At 50.3% G+C, this 27,247-nt stretch overlaps 23 non-coding genes across 23 annotated transcripts; all 23 read right to left on the reverse strand.

The window, feature by feature from the left end:
- Positions 1-374: 374 nt before the first annotated feature.
- TRNAE-CUC (transfer RNA glutamic acid (anticodon CUC)) lies at positions 375-446 on the reverse strand. Its single transcript has one exon. It is a non-coding gene; the product is annotated as a tRNA-Glu (tRNA).
- Positions 447-2,122: 1,676 nt separating this feature from the next.
- On the reverse strand, positions 2,123-2,194 carry TRNAE-CUC (transfer RNA glutamic acid (anticodon CUC)). The gene has a single exon. It is a non-coding gene; the product is annotated as a tRNA-Glu (tRNA).
- Positions 2,195-3,095: 901 nt separating this feature from the next.
- Positions 3,096-3,167, reverse strand: TRNAE-CUC (transfer RNA glutamic acid (anticodon CUC)). Its single transcript has one exon. It is a non-coding gene; the product is annotated as a tRNA-Glu (tRNA).
- A 901-nt stretch (positions 3,168-4,068) lies between these two features.
- On the reverse strand, positions 4,069-4,140 carry TRNAE-CUC (transfer RNA glutamic acid (anticodon CUC)). The gene has a single exon. It is a non-coding gene; the product is annotated as a tRNA-Glu (tRNA).
- Positions 4,141-5,041: 901 nt separating this feature from the next.
- On the reverse strand, positions 5,042-5,113 carry TRNAE-CUC (transfer RNA glutamic acid (anticodon CUC)). The gene has a single exon. It is a non-coding gene; the product is annotated as a tRNA-Glu (tRNA).
- Positions 5,114-6,013: 900 nt separating this feature from the next.
- On the reverse strand, positions 6,014-6,085 carry TRNAE-CUC (transfer RNA glutamic acid (anticodon CUC)). Its single transcript has one exon. It is a non-coding gene; the product is annotated as a tRNA-Glu (tRNA).
- Positions 6,086-6,986: 901 nt separating this feature from the next.
- Positions 6,987-7,058, reverse strand: TRNAE-CUC (transfer RNA glutamic acid (anticodon CUC)). The gene has a single exon. It is a non-coding gene; the product is annotated as a tRNA-Glu (tRNA).
- A 901-nt stretch (positions 7,059-7,959) lies between these two features.
- Positions 7,960-8,031, reverse strand: TRNAE-CUC (transfer RNA glutamic acid (anticodon CUC)). Its single transcript has one exon. It is a non-coding gene; the product is annotated as a tRNA-Glu (tRNA).
- Positions 8,032-8,932: 901 nt separating this feature from the next.
- TRNAE-CUC (transfer RNA glutamic acid (anticodon CUC)) lies at positions 8,933-9,004 on the reverse strand. Its single transcript has one exon. It is a non-coding gene; the product is annotated as a tRNA-Glu (tRNA).
- Positions 9,005-9,905: 901 nt separating this feature from the next.
- On the reverse strand, positions 9,906-9,977 carry TRNAE-CUC (transfer RNA glutamic acid (anticodon CUC)). Its single transcript has one exon. It is a non-coding gene; the product is annotated as a tRNA-Glu (tRNA).
- A 2,649-nt stretch (positions 9,978-12,626) lies between these two features.
- On the reverse strand, positions 12,627-12,698 carry TRNAE-CUC (transfer RNA glutamic acid (anticodon CUC)). Its single transcript has one exon. It is a non-coding gene; the product is annotated as a tRNA-Glu (tRNA).
- Positions 12,699-13,599: 901 nt separating this feature from the next.
- On the reverse strand, positions 13,600-13,671 carry TRNAE-CUC (transfer RNA glutamic acid (anticodon CUC)). The gene has a single exon. It is a non-coding gene; the product is annotated as a tRNA-Glu (tRNA).
- A 901-nt stretch (positions 13,672-14,572) lies between these two features.
- TRNAE-CUC (transfer RNA glutamic acid (anticodon CUC)) lies at positions 14,573-14,644 on the reverse strand. Its single transcript has one exon. It is a non-coding gene; the product is annotated as a tRNA-Glu (tRNA).
- Positions 14,645-15,545: 901 nt separating this feature from the next.
- TRNAE-CUC (transfer RNA glutamic acid (anticodon CUC)) lies at positions 15,546-15,617 on the reverse strand. The gene has a single exon. It is a non-coding gene; the product is annotated as a tRNA-Glu (tRNA).
- A 1,676-nt stretch (positions 15,618-17,293) lies between these two features.
- TRNAE-CUC (transfer RNA glutamic acid (anticodon CUC)) lies at positions 17,294-17,365 on the reverse strand. The gene has a single exon. It is a non-coding gene; the product is annotated as a tRNA-Glu (tRNA).
- Positions 17,366-19,041: 1,676 nt separating this feature from the next.
- On the reverse strand, positions 19,042-19,113 carry TRNAE-CUC (transfer RNA glutamic acid (anticodon CUC)). Its single transcript has one exon. It is a non-coding gene; the product is annotated as a tRNA-Glu (tRNA).
- Positions 19,114-20,014: 901 nt separating this feature from the next.
- On the reverse strand, positions 20,015-20,086 carry TRNAE-CUC (transfer RNA glutamic acid (anticodon CUC)). Its single transcript has one exon. It is a non-coding gene; the product is annotated as a tRNA-Glu (tRNA).
- Positions 20,087-20,987: 901 nt separating this feature from the next.
- TRNAE-CUC (transfer RNA glutamic acid (anticodon CUC)) lies at positions 20,988-21,059 on the reverse strand. Its single transcript has one exon. It is a non-coding gene; the product is annotated as a tRNA-Glu (tRNA).
- Positions 21,060-21,959: 900 nt separating this feature from the next.
- Positions 21,960-22,031, reverse strand: TRNAE-CUC (transfer RNA glutamic acid (anticodon CUC)). The gene has a single exon. It is a non-coding gene; the product is annotated as a tRNA-Glu (tRNA).
- Positions 22,032-22,932: 901 nt separating this feature from the next.
- TRNAE-CUC (transfer RNA glutamic acid (anticodon CUC)) lies at positions 22,933-23,004 on the reverse strand. The gene has a single exon. It is a non-coding gene; the product is annotated as a tRNA-Glu (tRNA).
- A 901-nt stretch (positions 23,005-23,905) lies between these two features.
- On the reverse strand, positions 23,906-23,977 carry TRNAE-CUC (transfer RNA glutamic acid (anticodon CUC)). The gene has a single exon. It is a non-coding gene; the product is annotated as a tRNA-Glu (tRNA).
- A 901-nt stretch (positions 23,978-24,878) lies between these two features.
- Positions 24,879-24,950, reverse strand: TRNAE-CUC (transfer RNA glutamic acid (anticodon CUC)). Its single transcript has one exon. It is a non-coding gene; the product is annotated as a tRNA-Glu (tRNA).
- Positions 24,951-25,851: 901 nt separating this feature from the next.
- TRNAE-CUC (transfer RNA glutamic acid (anticodon CUC)) lies at positions 25,852-25,923 on the reverse strand. Its single transcript has one exon. It is a non-coding gene; the product is annotated as a tRNA-Glu (tRNA).
- Positions 25,924-27,247: the final 1,324 nt, after the last annotated feature.

Here is a 27,247-nt window from a genome sequence, read left to right on the forward strand (position 1 = left end):
TTACTTATGCAATGCTGTCATCAAGTGTGCCTCCGAGCATCTATGGCTATGGTCGACAGAGTCTGGGAAGAAAGCGGCAAAGGTTTTGAGAAAGTGGCTTCTCAGAAAGAGACCGACATCAAGCAGCAGAGACTGGCGTTGACGCATTTCATGTCACCGTCATTGTGTTTGTATTAAGCTGGCTGAGTTGGCCAGGTGGGTATAAAGGCTGGAAAAGGTTCACAATGCTGATGGGAGCTGAGAAAGCCATTGGGATGGATGGCGAAACCTTTTTCAGCTCTGCTAGGCAGAAGCCCAGACAACGGTGTCCAGCTACTACCAGTGTTCTGAAAGAAGCAGAAAACCTGCTGGCTTTGGGTGGAGAAAGAAGATTTTTCCCTGACCGGGAATCGAACCCGGGCCGCGGCGGTGAGAGCGCCGAATCCTAGCCACTAGACCACCAGGGAGAGCTGGTTTGGCTCTTCCCAGGCAAGCGAGAGGAAGTTAAGGGCAAATTGCTGATGCGGAGTGGATGCATTCTGGAGTCAGAAGCTATATCTCCAAAAAGGGGTGAAGGAGGCTCTTCTTCTAGCTACAGCTGGTTAGCAGTGGATTGTCCTCACCTCTAAACAGCCCTTTCAAAAGGAGAGCTTGTGTTCCCTGACCTCGGATCTAAAGTGGCAGGGAGAGCGTGGGCTACTAATCACCAGACAACAAGGGCCTGCGGGTTTAGCCAGTCTGTTGCTTCAAAGAAAACCCTGACTCCACCCAACAGCATATTATCGGTGCATGGGAAGGAGTGGACCTCTAACATCTTATTGTTCCAGAAGGCAAGGTCTGGAGATTGGCTAATGCTAGTCACCAGAAAGCAAGGGAACTGCTAGTGTAGCCAGTCTGTTGCTTTAAATCAAACGCCGACTCCACCCAAGAGCATCTGGCTGCATCAGAAAGAGTTGACTCGTAACCTGGTGTTTATCCAGAAGGCAAAGTCCCATTACTTATGCAATGCTGTCATCAAGTGTGCCTCCGAGCATCTTTGGCTATGGTCGACAGAGTCTGGGAAGAAAGCGGCAAAGGTTTTGAGAAAGTGGCTTCTCAGAAAGAGACCGACATCAAGCAGCAGAGACTGGCGTTGACGCATTTCATGTCACCGTCATTGTGTTTGTATTAAGCTGGCTGAGTTGGCCAGGTGGGTATAAAGGCTGGAAAAGCGCCGAATCCTAGCCACTAGACCACCAGGGAGAGCTGGTTTGGCTCTTCCCAGGCAAGCGAGAGGAAGTCAAGGGCAAATTGCTGATGCGGAGTGGATGCATTCTGGAGTCAGAAGCAATATCTCCAAAAAGGGGTGAAGGAGGCTCTTCTTCTAGCTACAGCTGGTTAGCAGTGGATTGTCCTCACCTCTAAACAGCCCTTTCAAAAGGAGAGCTTGTGTTCCCTGACCTCGGATCTAAAGTGGCAGGGAGAGCGTGGGCTACTAATCACCAGACAACAAGGGCCTGCGGGTTTAGCCAGTCTGTTGCTTCAATGAAAACCCTGACTCCACCCAACAGCATATTATCGGTGCATGGGAAGGAGTGGACCTCTAACATCTTATTGTTCCAGAAGGCAAGGTCTGGAGATTGGCTAATGCTAGTCACCAGAAAGCAAGGGAACTGCTAGAGTAGCCAGTCTGTTGCTTTAAATCAAACGCCGACTCCACCCAAGAGCATCTGGCTGCATCAGAAGGAGTAGACTCGTAACCTGGTGTTTATCCAGAAGGCAAAGTCCCATTACTTATGCAATGCTGTCATCAAGTGTGCCTCCGAGCATCTATGGCTATGGTCGACAGAGTCTGGGAAGAAAGCGGCAAAGGTTTTGAGAAAGTGGCTTCTCAGAAAGAGACCGACATCAAGCAGCAGAGACTGGCGTTGACGCATTTCATGTCACCGTCATTGTGTTTGTATTAAGCTGGCTGAGTTGGCCAGGTGGGTATAAAGGCTGGAAAAGGTTCACAATGCTGATGGGAGCTGAGAAAGCCATTGGGATTGATGGCGAAACCTTTTTCAGCTCTGCTAGGCAGAAGCCCAGACAACGGTGTCCAGCTACTACCAGGGTTCTGAAAGAAGCAGAAAACCTGCTGGCTTTGGGTGGAGAAAGAAGATTTTTCCCTGACCGGGAATCGAACCCGGGCCGCGGCGGTGAGAGCGCCGAATCCTAGCCACTAGACCACCAGGGAGAGCTGGTTTGGCTCTTCCCAGGCAAGCGAGAGGAAGTTAAGGGCAAATTGCTGATGCGGAGTGGATGCATTCTGGAGTCAGAAGCTATATCTCCAAAAAGGGGTGAAGGAGGCTCTTCTTCTAGCTACAGCTGGTTAGCAGTGGATTGTCCTCACCTCTAAACAGCCCTTTCAAAAGGAGAGCTTGTGTTCCCTGACCTCGGATCTAAAGTGGCAGGGAGAGCGTGGGCTACTAATCACCAGACAACAAGGGCCTGCGGGTTTAGCCAGTCTGTTGCTTCAAAGAAAACCCTGACTCCACCCAACAGCATATTATCGGTGCATGGGAAGGAGTGGACCTCTAACATCTTATTGTTCCAGAAGGCAAGGTCTGGAGATTGGCTAATGCTAGTCACCAGAAAGCAAGGGAACTGCTAGTGTAGCCAGTCTGTTGCTTTAAATCAAACGCCGACTCCACCCAAGAGCATCTGGCTGCATCAGAAAGAGTTGACTCGTAACCTGGTGTTTATCCAGAAGGCAAAGTCCCATTACTTATGCAATGCTGTCATCAAGTGTGCCTCCGAGCATCTTTGGCTATGGTCGACAGAGTCTGGGAAGAAAGCGGCAAAGGTTTTGAGAAAGTGGCTTCTCAGAAAGAGACCGACATCAAGCAGCAGAGATTGGCGTTGACGCATTTCATGTCACCGTCATTGTGTTTGTATTAAGCTGGCTGAGTTGGCCAGGTGGGTATAAAGGCTGGAAAAGGTTCACAATGCTGATTGGAGCTGAGAAAGCCATTAGGATGGATGGCGAAACCTTTTTCAGCTCTGCTAGGCAGAAGCCCAGACAACGGTGTCCAGCTACTACCAGTGTTCTGAAAGAAGCAGAAAACCTGCTGGCTTTGGGTGGAGAAAGAAGATTTTTCCCTGACCGGGAATCGAACCCGGGCCGCGGCGGTGAGAGCGCCGAATCCTAGCCACTAGACCACCAGGGAGAGCTGGTTTGGCTCTTCCCAGGCAAGCGAGAGGAAGTTAAGGGCAAATTGCTGATGCGGAGTGGATGCATTCTGGAGTCAGAAGCTATATCTCCAAAAAGGGGTGAAGGAGGCTCTTCTTCTAGCTACAGCTGGTTAGCAGTGGATTGTCCTCACCTCTAAACAGCCCTTTCAAAAGGAGAGCTTGTGTTCCCTGACCTCGGATCTAAAGTGGCAGGGAGAGCGTGGGCTACTAATCACCAGACAACAAGGGCCTGCGGGTTTAGCCAGTCTGTTGCTTCAAAGAAAACCCTGACTCCACCCAACAGCATATTATCGGTGCATGGGAAGGAGTGGACCTCTAACATCTTATTGTTCCAGAAGGCAAGGTCTGGAGATTGGCTAATGCTAGTCACCAGAAAGCAAGGGAACTACTAGTGTAGCCAGTCTGTTGCTTTAAATCAAACGCCGACTCCACCCAAGAGCATCTGGCTGCATCAGAAGGAGTTGACTCGTAACCTGGTGTTTATCCAGAAGGCAAAGTCCCATTACATATGCAATGCTATCATCAAGTGTGCCTCCAAGCATCTTTGGCTATGGTCGACAGAGTCTGGGAAGAAAGGGGCAAAGGTTTTGAGAAAGTGGCTTCTCAGAAAGAGACCGACATCAAGCAGCAGAGACTGGCGTTGACGCATTTCATGTCACCGTCATTGTGTTTGTATTAAGCTGGCTGAGTTGGCCAGGTGGGTATAAAGGCTGGAAAAGGTTCACAATGCTGATTGGAGCTGAGAAAGCCATTGGGATGGATGGCGAAACCTTTTTCAGCTCTGCTAGGCAGAAGCCCAGACGACGGTGTCCAGCTACTACCAGTGTTCTGAAAGAAGCAGAAAACCTGCTGGCTTTGGGTGGAGAAAGAAGATTTTTCCCTGACCGGGAATCGAACCCGGGCCGCGGCGGTGAGAGCGCCGAATCCTAGCCACTAGACCACCAGGGAGAGCTGGTTTGGCTCTTCCCAGGCAAGCGAGAGGAAGTTAAGGGCAAATTGCTGATGCGGAGTGGATGCATTCTGGAGTCAGAAGCTATATCTCCAAAAAGGGGTGAAGGAGGCTCTTCTTCTAGCTACAGCTGGTTAGCAGTGGATTGTCCTCACCTCTAAACAGCCCTTTCAAAAGGAGAGCTTGTGTTCCCTGACCTCGGATCTAAAGTGGCAGGGAGAGCGTGGGCTACTAATCACCAGACAACAAGGGCCTGCGGGTTTAGCCAGTCTGTTGCTTCAAAGAAAACCCTGACTCCACCCAACAGCATATTATCGGTGCATGGGAAGGAGTGGACCTCTAACATCTTATTGTTCCAGAAGGCAAGGTCTGGAGATTGGCTAATGCTAGTCACCAGAAAGCAAGGGAACTACTAGTGTAGCCAGTCTGTTGCTTTAAATCAAACGCCGACTCCACCCAAGAGCATCTGGCTGCATCAGAAGGAGTTGACTCGTAACCTGGTGTTTATCCAGAAGGCAAAGTCCCATTACATATGCAATGCTATCATCAAGTGTGCCTCCAAGCATCTTTGGCTATGGTCGACAGAGTCTGGGAAGAAAGGGGCAAAGGTTTTGAGAAAGTGGCTTCTCAGAAAGAGACCGACATCAAGCAGCAGAGACTGGCGTTGACGCATTTCATGTCACCGTCATTGTGTTTGTATTAAGCTGGCTGAGTTGGCCAGGTGGGTATAAAGGCTGGAAAAGGTTCACAATGCTGATTGGAGCTGAGAAAGCCATTGGGATGGATGGCGAAACCTTTTTCAGCTCTGCTAGGCAGAAGCCCAGACGACGGTGTCCAGCTACTACCAGTGTTCTGAAAGAAGCAGAAAACCTGCTGGCTTCGGGTGGAGAAAGAAGATTTTTCCCTGACCGGGAATCGAACCCGGGCCGCGGCGGTGAGAGCACCGAATCCTAGCTACTAGACCACCAGGGAGAGCTGGTTTGGCTCTTCCCAGGCAAGCGAGAGGAAGTCAAGGGCAAATTGCTGATGCGGAGTGGATGCATTCTGGAGTCAGAAGCAATATCTCCAAAAAGGGGTGAAGGAGGCTCTTCTTCTAGCTACAGCTGGTTAGCAGTGGATTGTCCTCACCTCTAAACAGCCCTTTCAAAAGCAGAGCTTGTGTTCCCTGACCTCGGATCTAAAGTGGCAGGGAGAGCGTGGGCTACTAATCACTAGACAACAAGGGCCTGCGGGTTTAGCCAGTCTGTTGCTTCAAAGAAAACCCTGACTCCACCCAACAGCATATTATCGGTGCATGGGAAGGAGTGGACCTCTAACATCTTATTGTTCCAGAAGGCAAGGTCTGGAGATTGGCTAATGCTAGTCACCAGAAAGCAAGGGAACTACTAGTGTAGCCAGTCTGTTGCTTTAAATCAAACGCCGACTCCACCCAAGAGCATCTGGCTGCATCAGAAGGAGTTGACTCGTAACCTGGTGTTTATCCAGAAGGCAAAGTCCCATTACATATGCAATGCTGTCATAAAGTGTGCCTCCGAGCATCTTTGGCTATGGTCGACAGAGTCTGGGAAGAAAGCGGCAAAGGTTTTGAGAAAGTGGCTTCTCAGAAAGAGACCGACATCAAGCAGCAGAGACTGGCGTTGACGCATTTCATGTCACCGTCATTGTGTTTGTATTAAGCTGGCTGAGTTGGCCAGGTGGGTATAAAGGCTGGAAAAGGTTCACAATGCTGATTGGAGCTGAGAAAGCCATTGGGATGGATGGCGAAACCTTTTTCAGCTCTGCTAGGCAGAAGCCCAGACGACGGTGTCCAGCTACTACCAGTGTTCTGAAAGAAGCAGAAAACCTGCTGGCTTCGGGTGGAGAAAGAAGAATTTCCCTGACCGGGAATCGAACCCGGGCCGCGGCGGTGAGAGCGCCAAATCCTAGCCACTAGACCACCAGGGAGAGCTGGTTTGGCTCTTCCCAGGCAAGCGAGAGGAAGTCAAGGGCAAATTGCTGATGCGGAGTGGATGCATTCTGGAGTCAGAAGCAATATCTCCAAAAAGGGGTGAAGGAGGCTCTTCTTCTAGCTACAGCTGGTTAGCAGTGGATTGTCCTCACCTCTAAACAGCCCTTTCAAAAGCAGAGCTTGTGTTCCCTGACCTCGGATCTAAAGTGGCAGGGAGAGCGTGGGCTACTAATCACCAGACAACAAGGGCCTGCGGGTTTAGCCAGTCTGTTGCTTCAAAGAAAACCCTGACTCCACCCAACAGCATATTATCGGTGCATGGGAAGGAGTGGACCTCTAACATCTTATTGTTCCAGAAGGCAAGGTCTGGAGATTGGCTAATGCTAGTCACCAGAAAGCAAGGGAACTACTAGTGTAGCCAGTCTGTTGCTTTAAATCAAACGCCGACTCCACCCAAGAGCATCTGGCTGCATCAGAAGGAGTTGACTCGTAACCTGGTGTTTATCCAGAAGGCAAAGTCCCATTACATATGCAATGCTGTCATCAAGTGTGCCTCCGAGCATCTTTGGCTATGGTCGACAGAGTCTGGGAAGAAAGGGGCAAAGGTTTTGAGAAAGTGGCTTCTCAGAAAGAGACCGACATCAAGCAGCAGAGACTGGCGTTGACGCATTTCATGTCACCGTCATTGTGTTTGTATTAAGCTGGCTGAGTTGGCCAGGTGGGTATAAAGGCTGGAAAAGGTTCACAATGCTGATGGGAGCTGAGAAAGCCATTGGGATGGATGGCGAAACCTTTTTCAGCTCTGCTAGGCAGAAGCCCAGACAACGGTGTCCAGCTACTACCAGTGTTCTGAAAGAAGCAGAAAACCTGCTGGCTTTGGGTGGAGAAAGAAGATTTTTCCCTGACCGGGAATCGAACCCGGGCCGCGGCGGTGAGAGCGCCGAATCCTAGCCACTAGACCACCAGGGAGAGCTGGTTTGGCTCTTCCCAGGCAAGCGAGAGGAAGTTAAGGGCAAATTGCTGATGCGGAGTGGATGCATTCTGGAGTCAGAAGCTATATCTCCAAAAAGGGGTGAAGGAGGCTCTTCTTCTAGCTACAGCTGGTTAGCAGTGGATTGTCCTCACCTCTAAACAGCCCTTTCAAAAGGAGAGCTTGTGTTCCCTGACCTCGGATCTAAAGTGGCAGGGAGAGCGTGGGCTACTAATCACCAGACAACAAGGGCCTGCGGGTTTAGCCAGTCTGTTGCTTCAAAGAAAACCCTGACTCCACCCAACAGCATATTATCGGTGCATGGGAAGGAGTGGACCTCTAACATCTTATTGTTCCAGAAGGCAAGGTCTGGAGATTGGCTAATGCTAGTCACCAGAAAGCAAGGGAACTGCTAGTGTAGCCAGTCTGTTGCTTTAAATCAAACGCCGACTCCACCCAAGAGCATCTGGCTGCATCAGAAAGAGTTGACTCGTAACCTGGTGTTTATCCAGAAGGCAAAGTCCCATTACTTATGCAATGCTGTCATCAAGTGTGCCTCCGAGCATCTTTGGCTATGGTCGACAGAGTCTGGGAAGAAAGCGGCAAAGGTTTTGAGAAAGTGGCTTCTCAGAAAGAGACCGACATCAAGCAGCAGAGATTGGCGTTGACGCATTTCATGTCACCGTCATTGTGTTTTTATTAAGCTGGCTGAGTTGGCCAGGTGGGTATAAAGGCTGGAAAAGGTTCACAATGCTGATTGGAGCTGAGAAAGCCATTGGGATGGATGGCGAAACCTTTTTCAGCTCTGCTAGGCAGAAGCCCAGACGACGGTGTCCAGCTACTACCAGTGTTCTGAAAGAAGCAGAAAACCTGCTGGCTTTGGGTGGAGAAAGAAGATTTTTCCCTGACCGGGAATCGAACCCGGGCCGCGGCGGTGAGAGCGCCGAATCCTAGCCACTAGACTACCAGGGAGAGCTGGTTTGGCTCTTCCCAGGCAAGCGAGAGGAAGTCAAGGGCAAATTGCTGATGCGGAGTGGATGCACTCTGGAGTCAGAAGCAATATCTCCAAAAAGGGGTGAAGGAGGCTCTTCTTCTAGCTACAGCTGGTTAGCAGTGGATTGTCCTCACCTCTAAACAGCCCTTTCAAAAGGAGAGCTTGTGTTCCCTGACCTCGGATCTAAAGTGGCAGGGAGAGCGTGGGCTACTAATCACCAGACAACAAGGGCCTGCGGGTTTAGCCAGTCTGTTGCTTCAAAGAAAACCCTGACTCCACCCAACAGCATATTATCGGTGCATGGGAAGGAGTGGACCTCTAACATCTTATTGTTCCAGAAGGCAAGGTCTGGAGATTGGCTAATGCTAGTCACCAGAAAGCAAGGGAACTACTAGTGTAGCCAGTCTGTTGCTTTAAATCAAACGCCGACTCCACCCAAGAGCATCTGGCTGCATCAGAAGGAGTTGACTCGTAACCTGGTGTTTATCCAGAAGGCAAAGTCCCATTACATATGCAATGCTGTCATCAAGTATGCCTCCAAGCATCTTTGGCTATGGTCGACAGAGTCTGGGAAGAAAGGGGCAAAGGTTTTGAGAAAGTGGCTTCTCAGAAAGAGACCGACATCAAGCAGCAGAGACTGGCGTTGACGCATTTCATGTCACCGTCATTGTGTTTGTATTAAGCTGGCTGAGTTGGCCAGGTGGGTATAAAGGCTGGAAAAGGTTCACAATGCTGATTGGAGCTGAGAAAGCCATTGGGATGGATGGCGAAACCTTTTTCAGCTCTGCTAGGCAGAAGCCCAGACGACGGTGTCCAGCTACTACCAGTGTTCTGAAAGAAGCAGAAAACCTGCTGGCTTCGGGTGGAGAAAGAAGATTTTTCCCTGACCAGGAATCGAACCCGGGCCGCGGCGGTGAGAGCGCCGAATCCTAGCCACTAGACCACCAGGGAGAGCTGGTTTGGCTCTTCCCAGGCAAGCGAGAGGAAGTCAAGGGCAAATTGCTGATGCGGAGTGGATGCATTCTGGAGTCAGAAGCAATATCTCCAAAAAGGGGTGAAGGAGGCTCTTCTTCTAGCTACAGCTGGTTAGCAGTGGATTGTCCTCACCTCTAAACAGCCCTTTCAAAAGCAGAGCTTGTGTTCCCTGACCTCGGATCTAAAGTGGCAGGGAGAGCGTGGGCTACTAATCACCAGACAACAAGGGCCTGCGGGTTTAGCCAGTCTGTTGCTTCAAAGAAAACCCTGACTCCACCCAACAGCATATTATCGGTGCATGGGAAGGAGTGGACCTCTAACATCTTATTGTTCCAGAAGGCAAGGTCTGGAGATTGGCTAATGCTAGTCACCAGAAAGCAAGGGAACTACTAATGTAGCCAGTCTGTTGCTTTAAATCAAATGCCGACTCCACCCAAGAGCATCTGGCTGCATCAGAAGGAGTTGACTCGTAACCTGGTGTTTATCCAGAAGGCAAAGTCCCATTACATATGCAATGCTGTCATCAAGTGTGCCTCCGAGCATCTTTGGCTATGGTCGACAGAGTCTGGGAAGAAAGGGGCAAAGGTTTTGAGAAAGTGGCTTCTCAGAAAGAGACCGACATCAAGCAGCAGAGACTGGCGTTGACGCATTTCATGTCACCGTCATTGTGTTTGTATTAAGCTGGCTGAGTTGGCCAGGTGGGTATAAAGGCTGGAAAAGGTTCACAGTGCTGATTGGAGCTGAGAAAGCCATTGGGATGGATGGCGAAACCTTTATCAGCTCTGCTAGGCAGAAGCCCAGACGACGGTGTCCAGCTACTACCAGTGTTCTGAAAGAAGCAGAAAACCTGCTGGCTTCGGGTGGAGAAAGAAGATTTTTCCCTGACCGGGAATCGAACCCGGGCTGCGGCAGTGAGAGCGCCGAATCCTAGCCACTAGACCACCAGGGAGAGCTGGTTTGGCTCTTCCCAGGCAAGCGAGAGGAAGTCAAGGGCAAATTGCTGATGCGGAGTGGATGCATTCTGGAGTCAGAAGCAATATCTCCAAAAAGGGGTGAAGGAGGCTCTTCTTCTAGCTACAGCTGGTTAGCAGTGGATTGTCCTCACCTCTAAACAGCCCTTTCAAAAGGAGAGCTTGTGTTCCCTGACCTCGGATCTAAAGTGGCAGGGAGAGCGTGGGCTACTAATCACCAGACAACAAGGGCCTGCGGGTTTAGCCAGTCTGTTGCTTCAAAGAAAACCCTGACTCCACCCAACAGCATATTATCGGTGCATGGGAAGGAGTGGACCTCTAACATCTTATTGTTCCAGAAGGCAAGGTCTGGAGATTGGCTAATGCTAGTCACCAGAAAGCAAGGGAACTGCTAGTGTAGCCAGTCTGTTGCTTTAAATCAAACGCCGACTCCACCCAAGAGCATCTGGCTGCATCAGAAGGAGTTGACTCGTAACCTGGTGTTTATCCAGAAGGCAAAGTCCCATTACTTATGCAATGCTGTCATCAAGTGTGCCTCCGAGCATCTTTGGCTATGGTCGACAGAGTCTGGGAAGAAAGCGGCAAAGGTTTTGAGAAAGTGGCTTCTCAGAAAGAGACCGACATCAAGCAGCAGAGACTGGCGTTGACGCATTTCATGTCACCGTCATTGTGTTTGTATTAAGCTGGCTGAGTTGGCCAGGTGGGTATAAAGGCTGGAAAAGCGCCGAATCCTAGCCACTAGACCACCAGGGAGAGCTGGTTTGGCTCTTCCCAGGCAAGCGAGAGGAAGTCAAGGGCAAATTGCTGATGCGGAGTGGATGCATTCTGGAGTCAGAAGCAATATCTCCAAAAAGGGGTGAAGGAGGCTCTTCTTCTAGCTACAGCTGGTTAGCAGTGGATTGTCCTCACCTCTAAACAGCCCTTTCAAAAGGAGAGCTTGTGTTCCCTGACCTCGGATCTAAAGTGGCAGGGAGAGCGTGGGCTACTAATCACCAGACAACAAGGGCCTGCGGGTTTAGCCAGTCTGTTGCTTCAAAGAAAACCCTGACTCCACCCAACAGCATATTATCGGTGCATGGGAAGGAGTGGACCTCTAACATCTTATTGTTCCAGAAGGCAAGGTCTGGAGATTGGCTAATGCTAGTCACCAGAAAGCAAGGGAACTGCTAGAGTAGCCAGTCTGTTGCTTTAAATCAAACGCCGACTCCACCCAAGAGCATCTGGCTGCATCAGAAGGAGTAGACTCGTAACCTGGTGTTTATCCAGAAGGCAAAGTCCCATTACTTATGCAATGCTGTCATCAAGTGTGCCTCCGAGCATCTATGGCTATGGTCGACAGAGTCTGGGAAGAAAGCGGCAAAGGTTTTGAGAAAGTGGCTTCTCAGAAAGAGACCCACATCAAGCAGCAGAGACTGGCGTTGACGCATTTCATGTCACCGTCATTGTGTTTGTATTAAGCTGGCTGAGTTGGCCAGGTGGGTATAAAGGCTGGAAAAGGTTCACAATGCTGATGGGAGCTGAGAAAGCCATTGGGATTGATGGCGAAACCTTTTTCAGCTCTGCTAGGCAGAAGCCCAGACAACGGTGTCCAGCTACTACCAGTGTTCTGAAAGAAGCAGAAAACCTGCTGGCTTTGGGTGGAGAAAGAAGATTTTTCCATGACCGGGAATCGAACCCGGGCCGCGGCCGTGAGAGCGCCGAATCCTAGCCACTAGACCACCAGGGAGAGCTGGTTTGGCTCTTCCCAGGCAAGCGAGAGGAAGTTAAGGGCAAATTGCTGATGCGGAGTGGATGCATTCTGGAGTCAGAAGCTATATCTCCAAAAAGGGGTGAAGGAGGCTCTTCTTCTAGCTACAGCTGGTTAGCAGTGGATTGTCCTCACCTCTAAACAGCCCTTTCAAAAGGAGAGCTTGTGTTCCCTGACCTCGGATCTAAAGTGGCAGGGAGAGCGTGGGCTACTAATCACCAGACAACAAGGGCCTGCGGGTTTAGCCAGTCTGTTGCTTCAAAGAAAACCCTGACTCCACCCAACAGCATATTATCGGTGCATGGGAAGGAGTGGACCTCTAACATCTTATTGTTCCAGAAGGCAAGGTCTGGAGATTGGCTAATGCTAGTCACCAGAAAGCAAGGGAACTGCTAGTGTAGCCAGTCTGTTGCTTTAAATCAAACGCCGACTCCACCCAAGAGCATCTGGCTGCATCAGAAAGAGTTGACTCGTAACCTGGTGTTTATCCAGAAGGCAAAGTCCCATTACTTATGCAATGCTGTCATCAAGTGTGCCTCCGAGCATCTTTGGCTATGGTCGACAGAGTCTGGGAAGAAAGCGGCAAAGGTTTTGAGAAAGTGGTTTCTCAGAAAGAGACCGACATCAAGCAGCAGAGATTGGCGTTGACGCATTTCATGTCACCGTCATTGTGTTTGTATTAAGCTGGCTGAGTTGGCCAGGTGGGTATAAAGGCTGGAAAAGGTTCACAATGCTGATTGGAGCTGAGAAAGCCATTGGGATGGATGGCGAAACCTTTTTCAGCTCTGCTAGGCAGAAGCCCAGACGACGGTGTCCAGCTACTACCAGTGTTCTGAAAGAAGCAGAAAACCTGCTGGCTTAGGGTGGAGAAAGAAGATTTTTCCCTGACCGGGAATCGAACCCGGGCCGCGGCGGTGAGAGCGCCGAATCCTAGCCACTAGACCACCAGGGAGAGCTGGTTTGGCTCTTCCCAGGCAAGCGAGAGGAAGTCAAGGGCAAATTGCTGATGCGGAGTGGATGCATTCTGGAGTCAGAAGCAATATCTCCAAAAAGGGGTGAAGGAGGCTCTTCTTCTAGCTACAGCTGGTTAGCAGTGGATTGTCCTCACCTCTAAACAGCCCTTTCAAAAGGAGAGCTTGTGTTCCCTGACCTCGGATCTAAAGTGGCAGGGAGAGCGTGGGCTACTAATCACCAGACAACAAGGGCCTGCGGGTTTAGCCAGTCTGTTGCTTCAAAGAAAACCCTGACTCCACCCAACAGCATATTATCGGTGCATGGGAAGGAGTGGACCTCTAACATCTTATTGTTCCAGAAGGCAAGGTCTGGAGATTGGCTAATGCTAGTCACCAGAAAGCAAGGGAACTACTAGTGTAGCCAGTCTGTTGCTTTAAATCAAACGCCGACTCCACCCAAGAGCATCTGGCTGCATCAGAAGGAGTTGACTCGTAACCTGGTGTTTATCCAGAAGGCAAAGTCCCATTACATATGCAATGCTATCATCAAGTGTGCCTCCAAGCATCTTTGGCTATGGTCGACAGAGTCTGGGAAGAAAGGGGCAAAGGTTTTGAGAAAGTGGCTTCTCAGAAAGAGACCGACATCAAGCAGCAGAGACTGGCGTTGACGCATTTCATGTCACCGTCATTGTGTTTGTATTAAGCTGGCTGAGTTGGCCAGGTGGGTATAAAGGCTGGAAAAGGTTCACAATGCTGATTGGAGCTGAGAAAGCCATTGGGATGGATGGCGAAACCTTTTTCAGCTCTGCTAGGCAGAAGCCCAGACGACGGTGTCCAGCTACTACCAGTGTTCTGAAAGAAGCAGAAAACCTGCTGGCTTCGGGTGGAGAAAGAAGATTTTTCCCTGACCGGGAATCGAACCCGGGCCGCGGCGGTGAGAGCGCCGAATCCTAGCTACTAGACCACCAGGGAGAGCTGGTTTGGCTCTTCCCAGGCAAGCGAGAGGAAGTCAAGGGCAAATTGCTGATGCGGAGTGGATGCATTCTGGAGTCAGAAGCAATATCTCCAAAAAGGGGTGAAGGAGGCTCTTCTTCTAGCTACAGCTGGTTAGCAGTGGATTGTCCTCACCTCTAAACAGCCCTTTCAAAAGCAGAGCTTGTGTTCCCTGACCTCGGATCTAAAGTGGCAGGGAGAGCGTGGGCTACTAATCACTAGACAACAAGGGCCTGCGGGTTTAGCCAGTCTGTTGCTTCAAAGAAAACCCTGACTCCACCCAACAGCATATTATCGGTGCATGGGAAGGAGTGGACCTCTAACATCTTATTGTTCCAGAAGGCAAGGTCTGGAGATTGGCTAATGCTAGTCACCAGAAAGCAAGGGAACTACTAGTGTAGCCAGTCTGTTGCTTTAAATCAAACGCCGACTCCACCCAAGAGCATCTGGCTGCATCAGAAGGAGTTGACTCGTAACCTGGTGTTTATCCAGAAGGCAAAGTCCCATTACATATGCAATGCTGTCATAAAGTGTGCCTCCGAGCATCTTTGGCTATGGTCGACAGAGTCTGGGAAGAAAGCGGCAAAGGTTTTGAGAAAGTGGCTTCTCAGAAAGAGACCGACATCAAGCAGCAGAGACTGGCGTTGACGCATTTCATGTCACCGTCATTGTGTTTGTATTAAGCTGGCTGAGTTGGCCAGGTGGGTATAAAGGCTGGAAAAGGTTCACAATGCTGATTGGAGCTGAGAAAGCCATTGGGATGGATGGCGAAACCTTTTTCAGCTCTGCTAGGCAGAAGCCCAGACGACGGTGTCCAGCTACTACCAGTGTTCTGAAAGAAGCAGAAAACCTGCTGGCTTCGGGTGGAGAAAGAAGATTTTTCCCTGACCGGGAATCGAACCCAGGCCGCGGCGGTGAGAGCGCCGAATCCTAGCCACTAGACCACCAGGGAGAGCTGGTTTGGCTCTTCCCAGGCAAGCGAGAGGAAGTCAAGGGCAAATTGCTGATGCGGAGTGGATGCATTCTGGAGTCAGAAGCAATATCTCCAAAAAGGGGTGAAGGAGGCTCTTCTTCTAGCTACAGCTGGTTAGCAGTGGATTGTCCTCACCTCTAAACAGCCCTTTCAAAAGGAGAGCTTGTGTTCCCTGACCTCGGATCTAAAGTGGCAGGGAGAGCGTGGGCTACTAATCACCAGACAACAAGGGCCTGCGGGTTTAGCCAGTCTGTTGCTTCAAAGAAAACCCTGACTCCACCCAACAGCATATTATCGGTGCATGGGAAGGAGTGGACCTCTAACATCTTATTGTTCCAGAAGGCAAGGTCTGGAGATTGGCTAATGCTAGTCACCAGAAAGCAAGGGAACTGCTAGAGTAGCCAGTCTGTTGCTTTAAATCAAACGCCGACTCCACCCAAGAGCATCTGGCTGCATCAGAAGGAGTAGACTCGTAACCTGGTGTTTATCCAGAAGGCAAAGTCCCATTACTTATGCAATGCTGTCATCAAGTGTGCCTCCGAGCATCTATGGCTATGGTCGACAGAGTCTGGGAAGAAAGCGGCAAAGGTTTTGAGAAAGTGGCTTCTCAGAAAGAGACCGACATCAAGCAGCAGAGACTGGCGTTGACGCATTTCATGTCACCGTCATTGTGTTTGTATTAAGCTGGCTGAGTTGGCCAGGTGGGTATAAAGGCTGGAAAAGGTTCACAATGCTGATGGGAGCTGAAAAAGCCATTGGGATGGATGGCGAAACCTTTTTCAGCTCTGCTAGGCAGAAGCCCAGACAACGGTGTCCAGCTACTACCAGTGTTCTGAAAGAAGCAGAAAACCTGCTGGCTTTGGGTGGAGAAAGAAGATTTTTCCCTGACCGGGAATCGAACCCGGGCCGCGGCGGTGAGAGCGCCGAATCCTAGCCACTAGACCACCAGGGAGAGCTGGTTTGGCTCTTCCCAGGCAAGCGAGAGGAAGTTAAGGGCAAATTGCTGATGCGGAGTGGATGCATTCTGGAGTCAGAAGCTATATCTCCAAAAAGGGGTGAAGGAGGCTCTTCTTCTAGCTACAGCTGGTTAGCAGTGGATTGTCCTCACCTCTAAACAGCCCTTTCAAAAGGAGAGCTTGTGTTCCCTGACCTCGGATCTAAAGTGGCAGGGAGAGCGTGGGCTACTAATCACCAGACAACAAGGGCCTGCGGGTTTAGCCAGTCTGTTGCTTCAAAGAAAACCCTGACTCCACCCAACAGCATATTATCGGTGCATGGGAAGGAGTGGACCTCTAACATCTTATTGTTCCAGAAGGCAAGGTCTGGAGATTGGCTAATGCTAGTCACCAGAAAGCAAGGGAACTGCTAGTGTAGCCAGTCTGTTGCTTTAAATCAAACGCCGACTCCACCCAAGAGCATCTGGCTGCATCAGAAAGAGTTGACTCGTAACCTGGTGTTTATCCAGAAGGCAAAGTCCCATTACTTATGCAATGCTGTCATCAAGTGTGCCTCCGAGCATCTTTGGCTATGGTCGACAGAGTCTGGGAAGAAAGCGGCAAAGGTTTTGAGAAAGTGGCTTCTCAGAAAGAGACCGACATCAAGCAGCAGAGACTGGCGTTGACGCATTTCATGTCACCGTCATTGTGTTTGTATTAAGCTGGCTGAGTTGGCCAGGTGGGTATAAAGGCTGGAAAAGCGCCGAATCCTAGCCACTAGACCACCAGGGAGAGGTGGTTTGGCTCTTCCCAGGCAAGCGAGAGGAAGTCAAGGGCAAATTGCTGATGCGGAGTGGATGCATTCTGGAGTCAGAAGCAATATCTCCAAAAAGGGGTGAAGGAGGCTCTTCTTCTAGCTACAGCTGGTTAGCAGTGGATTGTCCTCACCTCTAAACAGCCCTTTCAAAAGGAGAGCTTGTGTTCCCTGACCTCGGATCTAAAGTGGCAGGGAGAGCGTGGGCTACTAATCACCAGACAACAAGGGCCTGCGTGTTTAGCCAGTCTGTTGCTTCAAAGAAAACCCTGACTCCACCCAACAGCATATTATCGGTGCATGGGAAGGAGTGGACCTCTAACATCTTATTGTTCCAGAAGGCAAGGTCTGGAGATTGGCTAATGCTAGTCACCAGAAAGCTAGGGAACTGCTAGAGTAGCCAGTCTGTTGCTTTAAATCAAACGCCGACTCCACCCAAGAGCATCTGGCTGCATCAGAAGGAGTAGACTCGTAACCTGGTGTTTATCCAGAAGGCAAAGTCCCATTACTTATGCAATGCTGTCATCAAGTGTGCCTCCGAGCATCTATGGCTATGGTCGACAGAGTCTGGGAAGAAAGCGGCAAAGGTTTTGAGAAAGTGGCTTCTCAGAAAGAGACCGACATCAAGCAGCAGAGACTGGCGTTGACGCATTTCATGTCACCGTCATTGTGTTTGTATTAAGCTGGCTGAGTTGGCCAGGTGGGTATAAAGGCTGGAAAAGGTTCACAATGCTGATGGGAGCTGAGAAAGCCATTGGGATGGATGGCGAAACCTTTTTCAGCTCTGCTAGGCAGAAGCCCAGACAACGGTGTCCAGCTACTACCAGTGTTCTGAAAGAAGCAGAAAACCTGCTGGCTTTGGGTGGAGAAAGAAGATTTTTCCCTGACCGGGAATCGAACCCGGGCCGCGGCGGTGAGAGCGCCGAATCCTAGCCACTAGACCACCAGGGAGAGCTGGTTTGGCTCTTCCCAGGCAAGCGAGAGGAAGTTAAGGGCAAATTGCTGATGCGGAGTGGATGCATTCTGGAGTCAGAAGCTATATCTCCAAAAAGGGGTGAAGGAGGCTCTTCTTCTAGCTACAGCTGGTTAGCAGTGGATTGTCCTCACCTCTAAACAGCCCTTTCAAAAGGAGAGCTTGTGTTCCCTGACCTCGGATCTAAAGTGGCAGGGAGAGCGTGGGCTACTAATCACCAGACAACAAGGGCCTGCGGGTTTAGCCAGTCTGTTGCTTCAAAGAAAACCCTGACTCCACCCAACAGCATATTATCGGTGCATGGGAAGGAGTGGACCTCTAACATCTTATTGTTCCAGAAGGCAAGGTCTGGAGATTGGCTAATGCTAGTCACCAGAAAGCAAGGGAACTGCTAGTGTAGCCAGTCTGTTGCTTTAAATCAAACGCCGACTCCACCCAAGAGCATCTGGCTGCATCAGAAAGAGTTGACTCGTAACCTGGTGTTTATCCAGAAGGCAAAGTCCCATTACTTATGCAATGCTGTCATCAAGTGTGCCTCCGAGCATCTTTGGCTATGGTCGACAGAGTCTGGGAAGAAAGCGGCAAAGGTTTTGAGAAAGTGGCTTCTCAGAAAGAGACCGACATCAAGCAGCAGAGACTGGCGTTGACGCATTTCATGTCACCGTCATTGTGTTTGTATTAAGCTGGCTGAGTTGGCCAGGTGGGTATAAAGGCTGGAAAAGCGCCGAATCCTAGCCACTAGACCACCAGGGAGAGCTGGTTTGGCTCTTCCCAGGCAAGCGAGAGGAAGTCAAGGGCAAATTGCTGATGCGGAGTGGATGCATTCTGGAGTCAGAAGCAATATCTCCAAAAAGGGGTGAAGGAGGCTCTTCTTCTAGCTACAGCTGGTTAGCAGTGGATTGTCCTCACCTCTAAACAGCCCTTTCAAAAGGAGAGCTTGTGTTCCCTGACCTCGGATCTAAAGTGGCAGGGAGAGCGTGGGCTACTAATCACCAGACAACAAGGGCCTGCGGGTTTAGCCAGTCTGTTGCTTCAATGAAAACCCTGACTCCACCCAACAGCATATTATCGGTGCATGGGAAGGAGTGGACCTCTAACATCTTATTGTTCCAGAAGGCAAGGTCTGGAGATTGGCTAATGCTAGTCACCAGAAAGCAAGGGAACTGCTAGAGTAGCCAGTCTGTTGCTTTAAATCAAACGCCGACTCCACCCAAGAGCATCTGGCTGCATCAGAAGGAGTAGACTCGTAACCTGGTGTTTATCCAGAAGGCAAAGTCCCATTACTTATGCAATGCTGTCATCAAGTGTGCCTCCGAGCATCTATGGCTATGGTCGACAGAGTCTGGGAAGAAAGCGGCAAAGGTTTTGAGAAAGTGGCTTCTCAGAAAGAGACCGACATCAAGCAGCAGAGACTGGCGTTGACGCATTTCATGTCACCGTCATTGTGTTTGTATTAAGCTGGCTGAGTTGGCCAGGTGGGTATAAAGGCTGGAAAAGGTTCACAATGCTGATGGGAGCTGAGAAAGCCATTGGGATTGATGGCGAAACCTTTTTCAGCTCTGCTAGGCAGAAGCCCAGACAACGGTGTCCAGCTACTACCAGTGTTCTGAAAGAAGCAGAAAACCTGCTGGCTTTGGGTGGAGAAAGAAGATTTTTCCCTGACCGGGAATCGAACCCGGGCCGCGGCGGTGAGAGCGCCGAATCCTAGCCACTAGACCACCAGGGAGAGCTGGTTTGGCTCTTCCCAGGCAAGCGAGAGGAAGTTAAGGGCAAATTGCTGATGCGGAGTGGATGCATTCTGGAGTCAGAAGCTATATCTCCAAAAAGGGGTGAAGGAGGCTCTTCTTCTAGCTACAGCTGGTTAGCAGTGGATTGTCCTCACCTCTAAACAGCCCTTTCAAAAGGAGAGCTTGTGTTCCCTGACCTCGGATCTAAAGTGGCAGGGAGAGCGTGGGCTACTAATCACCAGACAACAAGGGCCTGCGGGTTTAGCCAGTCTGTTGCTTCAAAGAAAACCCTGACTCCACCCAACAGCATATTATCGGTGCATGGGAAGGAGTGGACCTCTAACATCTTATTGTTCCAGAAGGCAAGGTCTGGAGATTGGCTAATGCTAGTCACCAGAAAGCAAGGGAACTGCTAGTGTAGCCAGTCTGTTGCTTTAAATCAAACGCCGACTCCACCCAAGAGCATCTGGCTGCATCAGAAAGAGTTGACTCGTAACCTGGTGTTTATCCAGAAGGCAAAGTCCCATTACTTATGCAATGCTGTCATCAAGTGTGCCTCCGAGCATCTTTGGCTATGGTCGACAGAGTCTGGGAAGAAAGCGGCAAAGGTTTTGAGAAAGTGGCTTCTCAGAAAGAGACCGACATCAAGCAGCAGAGATTGGCGTTGACGCATTTCATGTCACCGTCATTGTGTTTGTATTAAGCTGGCTGAGTTGGCCAGGTGGGTATAAAGGCTGGAAAAGGTTCACAATGCTGATTGGAGCTGAGAAAGCCATTAGGATGGATGGCGAAACCTTTTTCAGCTCTGCTAGGCAGAAGCCCAGACAACGGTGTCCAGCTACTACCAGTGTTCTGAAAGAAGCAGAAAACCTGCTGGCTTTGGGTGGAGAAAGAAGATTTTTCCCTGACCGGGAATCGAACCCGGGCCGCGGCGGTGAGAGCGCCGAATCCTAGCCACTAGACCACCAGGGAGAGCTGGTTTGGCTCTTCCCAGGCAAGCGAGAGGAAGTTAAGGGCAAATTGCTGATGCGGAGTGGATGCATTCTGGAGTCAGAAGCTATATCTCCAAAAAGGGGTGAAGGAGGCTCTTCTTCTAGCTACAGCTGGTTAGCAGTGGATTGTCCTCACCTCTAAACAGCCCTTTCAAAAGGAGAGCTTGTGTTCCCTGACCTCGGATCTAAAGTGGCAGGGAGAGCGTGGGCTACTAATCACCAGACAACAAGGGCCTGCGGGTTTAGCCAGTCTGTTGCTTCAAAGAAAACCCTGACTCCACCCAACAGCATATTATCGGTGCATGGGAAGGAGTGGACCTCTAACATCTTATTGTTCCAGAAGGCAAGGTCTGGAGATTGGCTAATGCTAGTCACCAGAAAGCAAGGGAACTACTAGTGTAGCCAGTCTGTTGCTTTAAATCAAACGCCGACTCCACCCAAGAGCATCTGGCTGCATCAGAAGGAGTTGACTCGTAACCTGGTGTTTATCCAGAAGGCAAAGTCCCATTACATATGCAATGCTATCATCAAGTGTGCCTCCAAGCATCTTTGGCTATGGTCGACAGAGTCTGGGAAGAAAGGGGCAAAGGTTTTGAGAAAGTGGCTTCTCAGAAAGAGACCGACATCAAGCAGCAGAGACTGGCGTTGACGCATTTCATGTCACCGTCATTGTGTTTGTATTAAGCTGGCTGAGTTGGCCAGGTGGGTATAAAGGCTGGAAAAGGTTCACAATGCTGATTGGAGCTGAGAAAGCCATTGGGATGGATGGCGAAACCTTTTTCAGCTCTGCTAGGCAGAAGCCCAGACGACGGTGTCCAGCTACTACCAGTGTTCTGAAAGAAGCAGAAAACCTGCTGGCTTCGGGTGGAGAAAGAAGATTTTTCCCTGACCGGGAATCGAACCCGGGCCGCGGCGGTGAGAGCGCCGAATCCTAGCTACTAGACCACCAGGGAGAGCTGGTTTGGCTCTTCCCAGGCAAGCGAGAGGAAGTCAAGGGCAAATTGCTGATGCGGAGTGGATGCATTCTGGAGTCAGAAGCAATATCTCCAAAAAGGGGTGAAGGAGGCTCTTCTTCTAGCTACAGCTGGTTAGCAGTGGATTGTCCTCACCTCTAAACAGCCCTTTCAAAAGCAGAGCTTGTGTTCCCTGACCTCGGATCTAAAGTGGCAGGGAGAGCGTGGGCTACTAATCACTAGACAACAAGGGCCTGCGGGTTTAGCCAGTCTGTTGCTTCAAAGAAAACCCTGACTCCACCCAACAGCATATTATCGGTGCATGGGAAGGAGTGGACCTCTAACATCTTATTGTTCCAGAAGGCAAGGTCTGGAGATTGGCTAATGCTAGTCACCAGAAAGCAAGGGAACTACTAGTGTAGCCAGTCTGTTGCTTTAAATCAAACGCCGACTCCACCCAAGAGCATCTGGCTGCATCAGAAGGAGTTGACTCGTAACCTGGTGTTTATCCAGAAGGCAAAGTCCCATTACATATGCAATGCTGTCATAAAGTGTGCCTCCGAGCATCTTTGGCTATGGTCGACAGAGTCTGGGAAGAAAGCGGCAAAGGTTTTGAGAAAGTGGCTTCTCAGAAAGAGACCGACATCAAGCAGCAGAGACTGGCGTTGACGCATTTCATGTCACCGTCATTGTGTTTGTATTAAGCTGGCTGAGTTGGCCAGGTGGGTATAAAGGCTGGAAAAGGTTCACAATGCTGATTGGAGCTGAGAAAGCCATTGGGATGGATGGCGAAACCTTTTTCAGCTCTGCTAGGCAGAAGCCCAGACGACGGTGTCCAGCTACTACCAGTGTTCTGAAAGAAGCAGAAAACCTGCTGGCTTCGGGTGGAGAAAGAAGAATTTCCCTGACCGGGAATCGAACCCGGGCCGCGGCGGTGAGAGCGCCAAATCCTAGCCACTAGACCACCAGGGAGAGCTGGTTTGGCTCTTCCCAGGCAAGCGAGAGGAAGTCAAGGGCAAATTGCTGATGCGGAGTGGATGCATTCTGGAGTCAGAAGCAATATCTCCAAAAAGGGGTGAAGGAGGCTCTTCTTCTAGCTACAGCTGGTTAGCAGTGGATTGTCCTCACCTCTAAACAGCCCTTTCAAAAGCAGAGCTTGTGTTCCCTGACCTCGGATCTAAAGTGGCAGGGAGAGCGTGGGCTACTAATCACCAGACAACAAGGGCCTGCGGGTTTAGCCAGTCTGTTGCTTCAAAGAAAACCCTGACTCCACCCAACAGCATATTATCGGTGCATGGGAAGGAGTGGACCTCTAACATCTTATTGTTCCAGAAGGCAAGGTCTGGAGATTGGCTAATGCTAGTCACCAGAAAGCAAGGGAACTACTAGTGTAGCCAGTCTGTTGCTTTAAATCAAACGCCGACTCCACCCAAGAGCATCTGGCTGCATCAGAAGGAGTTGACTCGTAACCTGGTGTTTATCCAGAAGGCAAAGTCCCATTACATATGCAATGCTGTCATCAAGTGTGCCTCCGAGCATCTTTGGCTATGGTCGACAGAGTCTGGGAAGAAAGGGGCAAAGGTTTTGAGAAAGTGGCTTCTCAGAAAGAGACCGACATCAAGCAGCAGAGACTGGCGTTGACGCATTTCATGTCACCGTCATTGTGTTTGTATTAAGCTGGCTGAGTTGGCCAGGTGGGTATAAAGGCTGGAAAAGGTTCACAATGCTGATGGGAGCTGAGAAAGCCATTGGGATGGATGGCGAAACCTTTTTCAGCTCTGCTAGGCAGAAGCCCAGACAACGGTGTCCAGCTACTACCAGTGTTCTGAAAGAAGCAGAAAACCTGCTGGCTTTGGGTGGAGAAAGAAGATTTTTCCCTGACCGGGAATCGAACCCGGGCCGCGGCGGTGAGAGCGCCGAATCCTAGCCACTAGACCACCAGGGAGAGCTGGTTTGGCTCTTCCCAGGCAAGCGAGAGGAAGTTAAGGGCAAATTGCTGATGCGGAGTGGATGCATTCTGGAGTCAGAAGCTATATCTCCAAAAAGGGGTGAAGGAGGCTCTTCTTCTAGCTACAGCTGGTTAGCAGTGGATTGTCCTCACCTCTAAACAGCCCTTTCAAAAGGAGAGCTTGTGTTCCCTGACCTCGGATCTAAAGTGGCAGGGAGAGCGTGGGCTACTAATCACCAGACAACAAGGGCCTGCGGGTTTAGCCAGTCTGTTGCTTCAAAGAAAACCCTGACTCCACCCAACAGCATATTATCGGTGCATGGGAAGGAGTGGACCTCTAACATCTTATTGTTCCAGAAGGCAAGGTCTGGAGATTGGCTAATGCTAGTCACCAGAAAGCAAGGGAACTGCTAGTGTAGCCAGTCTGTTGCTTTAAATCAAACGCCGACTCCACCCAAGAGCATCTGGCTGCATCAGAAAGAGTTGACTCGTAACCTGGTGTTTATCCAGAAGGCAAAGTCCCATTACTTATGCAATGCTGTCATCAAGTGTGCCTCCGAGCATCTTTGGCTATGGTCGACAGAGTCTGGGAAGAAAGCGGCAAAGGTTTTGAGAAAGTGGCTTCTCAGAAAGAGACCGACATCAAGCAGCAGAGATTGGCGTTGACGCATTTCATGTCACCGTCATTGTGTTTTTATTAAGCTGGCTGAGTTGGCCAGGTGGGTATAAAGGCTGGAAAAGGTTCACAATGCTGATTGGAGCTGAGAAAGCCATTGGGATGGATGGCGAAACCTTTTTCAGCTCTGCTAGGCAGAAGCCCAGACGACGGTGTCCAGCTACTACCAGTGTTCTGAAAGAAGCAGAAAACCTGCTGGCTTTGGGTGGAGAAAGAAGATTTTTCCCTGACCGGGAATCGAACCCGGGCCGCGGCGGTGAGAGCGCCGAATCCTAGCCACTAGACTACCAGGGAGAGCTGGTTTGGCTCTTCCCAGGCAAGCGAGAGGAAGTCAAGGGCAAATTGCTGATGCGGAGTGGATGCACTCTGGAGTCAGAAGCAATATCTCCAAAAAGGGGTGAAGGAGGCTCTTCTTCTAGCTACAGCTGGTTAGCAGTGGATTGTCCTCACCTCTAAACAGCCCTTTCAAAAGGAGAGCTTGTGTTCCCTGACCTCGGATCTAAAGTGGCAGGGAGAGCGTGGGCTACTAATCACCAGACAACAAGGGCCTGCGGGTTTAGCCAGTCTGTTGCTTCAAAGAAAACCCTGACTCCACCCAACAGCATATTATCGGTGCATGGGAAGGAGTGGACCTCTAACATCTTATTGTTCCAGAAGGCAAGGTCTGGAGATTGGCTAATGCTAGTCACCAGAAAGCAAGGGAACTACTAGTGTAGCCAGTCTGTTGCTTTAAATCAAACGCCGACTCCACCCAAGAGCATCTGGCTGCATCAGAAGGAGTTGACTCGTAACCTGGTGTTTATCCAGAAGGCAAAGTCCCATTACATATGCAATGCTGTCATCAAGTATGCCTCCAAGCATCTTTGGCTATGGTCGACAGAGTCTGGGAAGAAAGGGGCAAAGGTTTTGAGAAAGTGGCTTCTCAGAAAGAGACCGACATCAAGCAGCAGAGACTGGCGTTGACGCATTTCATGTCACCGTCATTGTGTTTGTATTAAGCTGGCTGAGTTGGCCAGGTGGGTATAAAGGCTGGAAAAGGTTCACAATGCTGATTGGAGCTGAGAAAGCCATTGGGATGGATGGCGAAACCTTTTTCAGCTCTGCTAGGCAGAAGCCCAGACGACGGTGTCCAGCTACTACCAGTGTTCTGAAAGAAGCAGAAAACCTGCTGGCTTCGGGTGGAGAAAGAAGATTTTTCCCTGACCAGGAATCGAACCCGGGCCGCGGCGGTGAGAGCGCCGAATCCTAGCCACTAGACCACCAGGGAGAGCTGGTTTGGCTCTTCCCAGGCAAGCGAGAGGAAGTCAAGGGCAAATTGCTGATGCGGAGTGGATGCATTCTGGAGTCAGAAGCAATATCTCCAAAAAGGGGTGAAGGAGGCTCTTCTTCTAGCTACAGCTGGTTAGCAGTGGATTGTCCTCACCTCTAAACAGCCCTTTCAAAAGCAGAGCTTGTGTTCCCTGACCTCGGATCTAAAGTGGCAGGGAGAGCGTGGGCTACTAATCACCAGACAACAAGGGCCTGCGGGTTTAGCCAGTCTGTTGCTTCAAAGAAAACCCTGACTCCACCCAACAGCATATTATCGGTGCATGGGAAGGAGTGGACCTCTAACATCTTATTGTTCCAGAAGGCAAGGTCTGGAGATTGGCTAATGCTAGTCACCAGAAAGCAAGGGAACTACTAATGTAGCCAGTCTGTTGCTTTAAATCAAATGCCGACTCCACCCAAGAGCATCTGGCTGCATCAGAAGGAGTTGACTCGTAACCTGGTGTTTATCCAGAAGGCAAAGTCCCATTACATATGCAATGCTGTCATCAAGTGTGCCTCCGAGCATCTTTGGCTATGGTCGACAGAGTCTGGGAAGAAAGGGGCAAAGGTTTTGAGAAAGTGGCTTCTCAGAAAGAGACCGACATCAAGCAGCAGAGACTGGCGTTGACGCATTTCATGTCACCGTCATTGTGTTTGTATTAAGCTGGCTGAGTTGGCCAGGTGGGTATAAAGGCTGGAAAAGGTTCACAGTGCTGATTGGAGCTGAGAAAGCCATTGGGATGGATGGCGAAACCTTTATCAGCTCTGCTAGGCAGAAGCCCAGACGACGGTGTCCAGCTACTACCAGTGTTCTGAAAGAAGCAGAAAACCTGCTGGCTTCGGGTGGAGAAAGAAGATTTTTCCCTGACCGGGAATCGAACCCGGGCTGCGGCAGTGAGAGCGCCGAATCCTAGCCACTAGACCACCAGGGAGAGCTGGTTTGGCTCTTCCCAGGCAAGCGAGAGGAAGTCAAGGGCAAATTGCTGATGCGGAGTGGATGCATTCTGGAGTCAGAAGCAATATCTCCAAAAAGGGGTGAAGGAGGCTCTTCTTCTAGCTACAGCTGGTTAGCAGTGGATTGTCCTCACCTCTAAACAGCCCTTTCAAAAGGAGAGCTTGTGTTCCCTGACCTCGGATCTAAAGTGGCAGGGAGAGCGTGGGCTACTAATCACCAGACAACAAGGGCCTGCGGGTTTAGCCAGTCTGTTGCTTCAAAGAAAACCCTGACTCCACCCAACAGCATATTATCGGTGCATGGGAAGGAGTGGACCTCTAACATCTTATTGTTCCAGAAGGCAAGGTCTGGAGATTGGCTAATGCTAGTCACCAGAAAGCAAGGGAACTGCTAGTGTAGCCAGTCTGTTGCTTTAAATCAAACGCCGACTCCACCCAAGAGCATCTGGCTGCATCAGAAGGAGTTGACTCGTAACCTGGTGTTTATCCAGAAGGCAAAGTCCCATTACTTATGCAATGCTGTCATCAAGTGTGCCTCCGAGCATCTTTGGCTATGGTCGACAGAGTCTGGGAAGAAAGCGGCAAAGGTTTTGAGAAAGTGGCTTCTCAGAAAGAGACCGACATCAAGCAGCAGAGACTGGCGTTGACGCATTTCATGTCACCGTCATTGTGTTTGTATTAAGCTGGCTGAGTTGGCCAGGTGGGTATAAAGGCTGGAAAAGCGCCGAATCCTAGCCACTAGACCACCAGGGAGAGCTGGTTTGGCTCTTCCCAGGCAAGCGAGAGGAAGTCAAGGGCAAATTGCTGATGCGGAGTGGATGCATTCTGGAGTCAGAAGCAATATCTCCAAAAAGGGGTGAAGGAGGCTCTTCTTCTAGCTACAGCTGGTTAGCAGTGGATTGTCCTCACCTCTAAACAGCCCTTTCAAAAGGAGAGCTTGTGTTCCCTGACCTCGGATCTAAAGTGGCAGGGAGAGCGTGGGCTACTAATCACCAGACAACAAGGGCCTGCGGGTTTAGCCAGTCTGTTGCTTCAAAGAAAACCCTGACTCCACCCAACAGCATATTATCGGTGCATGGGAAGGAGTGGACCTCTAACATCTTATTGTTCCAGAAGGCAAGGTCTGGAGATTGGCTAATGCTAGTCACCAGAAAGCAAGGGAACTGCTAGAGTAGCCAGTCTGTTGCTTTAAATCAAACGCCGACTCCACCCAAGAGCATCTGGCTGCATCAGAAGGAGTAGACTCGTAACCTGGTGTTTATCCAGAAGGCAAAGTCCCATTACTTATGCAATGCTGTCATC

This window comes from Staurois parvus, unplaced genomic scaffold (assembly GCF_062004578.1).
Source record: "Staurois parvus isolate SC_StPar_1 unplaced genomic scaffold, SC_StPar_1.0 ptg001181l, whole genome shotgun sequence".
NCBI lineage: Eukaryota > Metazoa > Chordata > Amphibia > Anura > Ranidae > Staurois > Staurois parvus.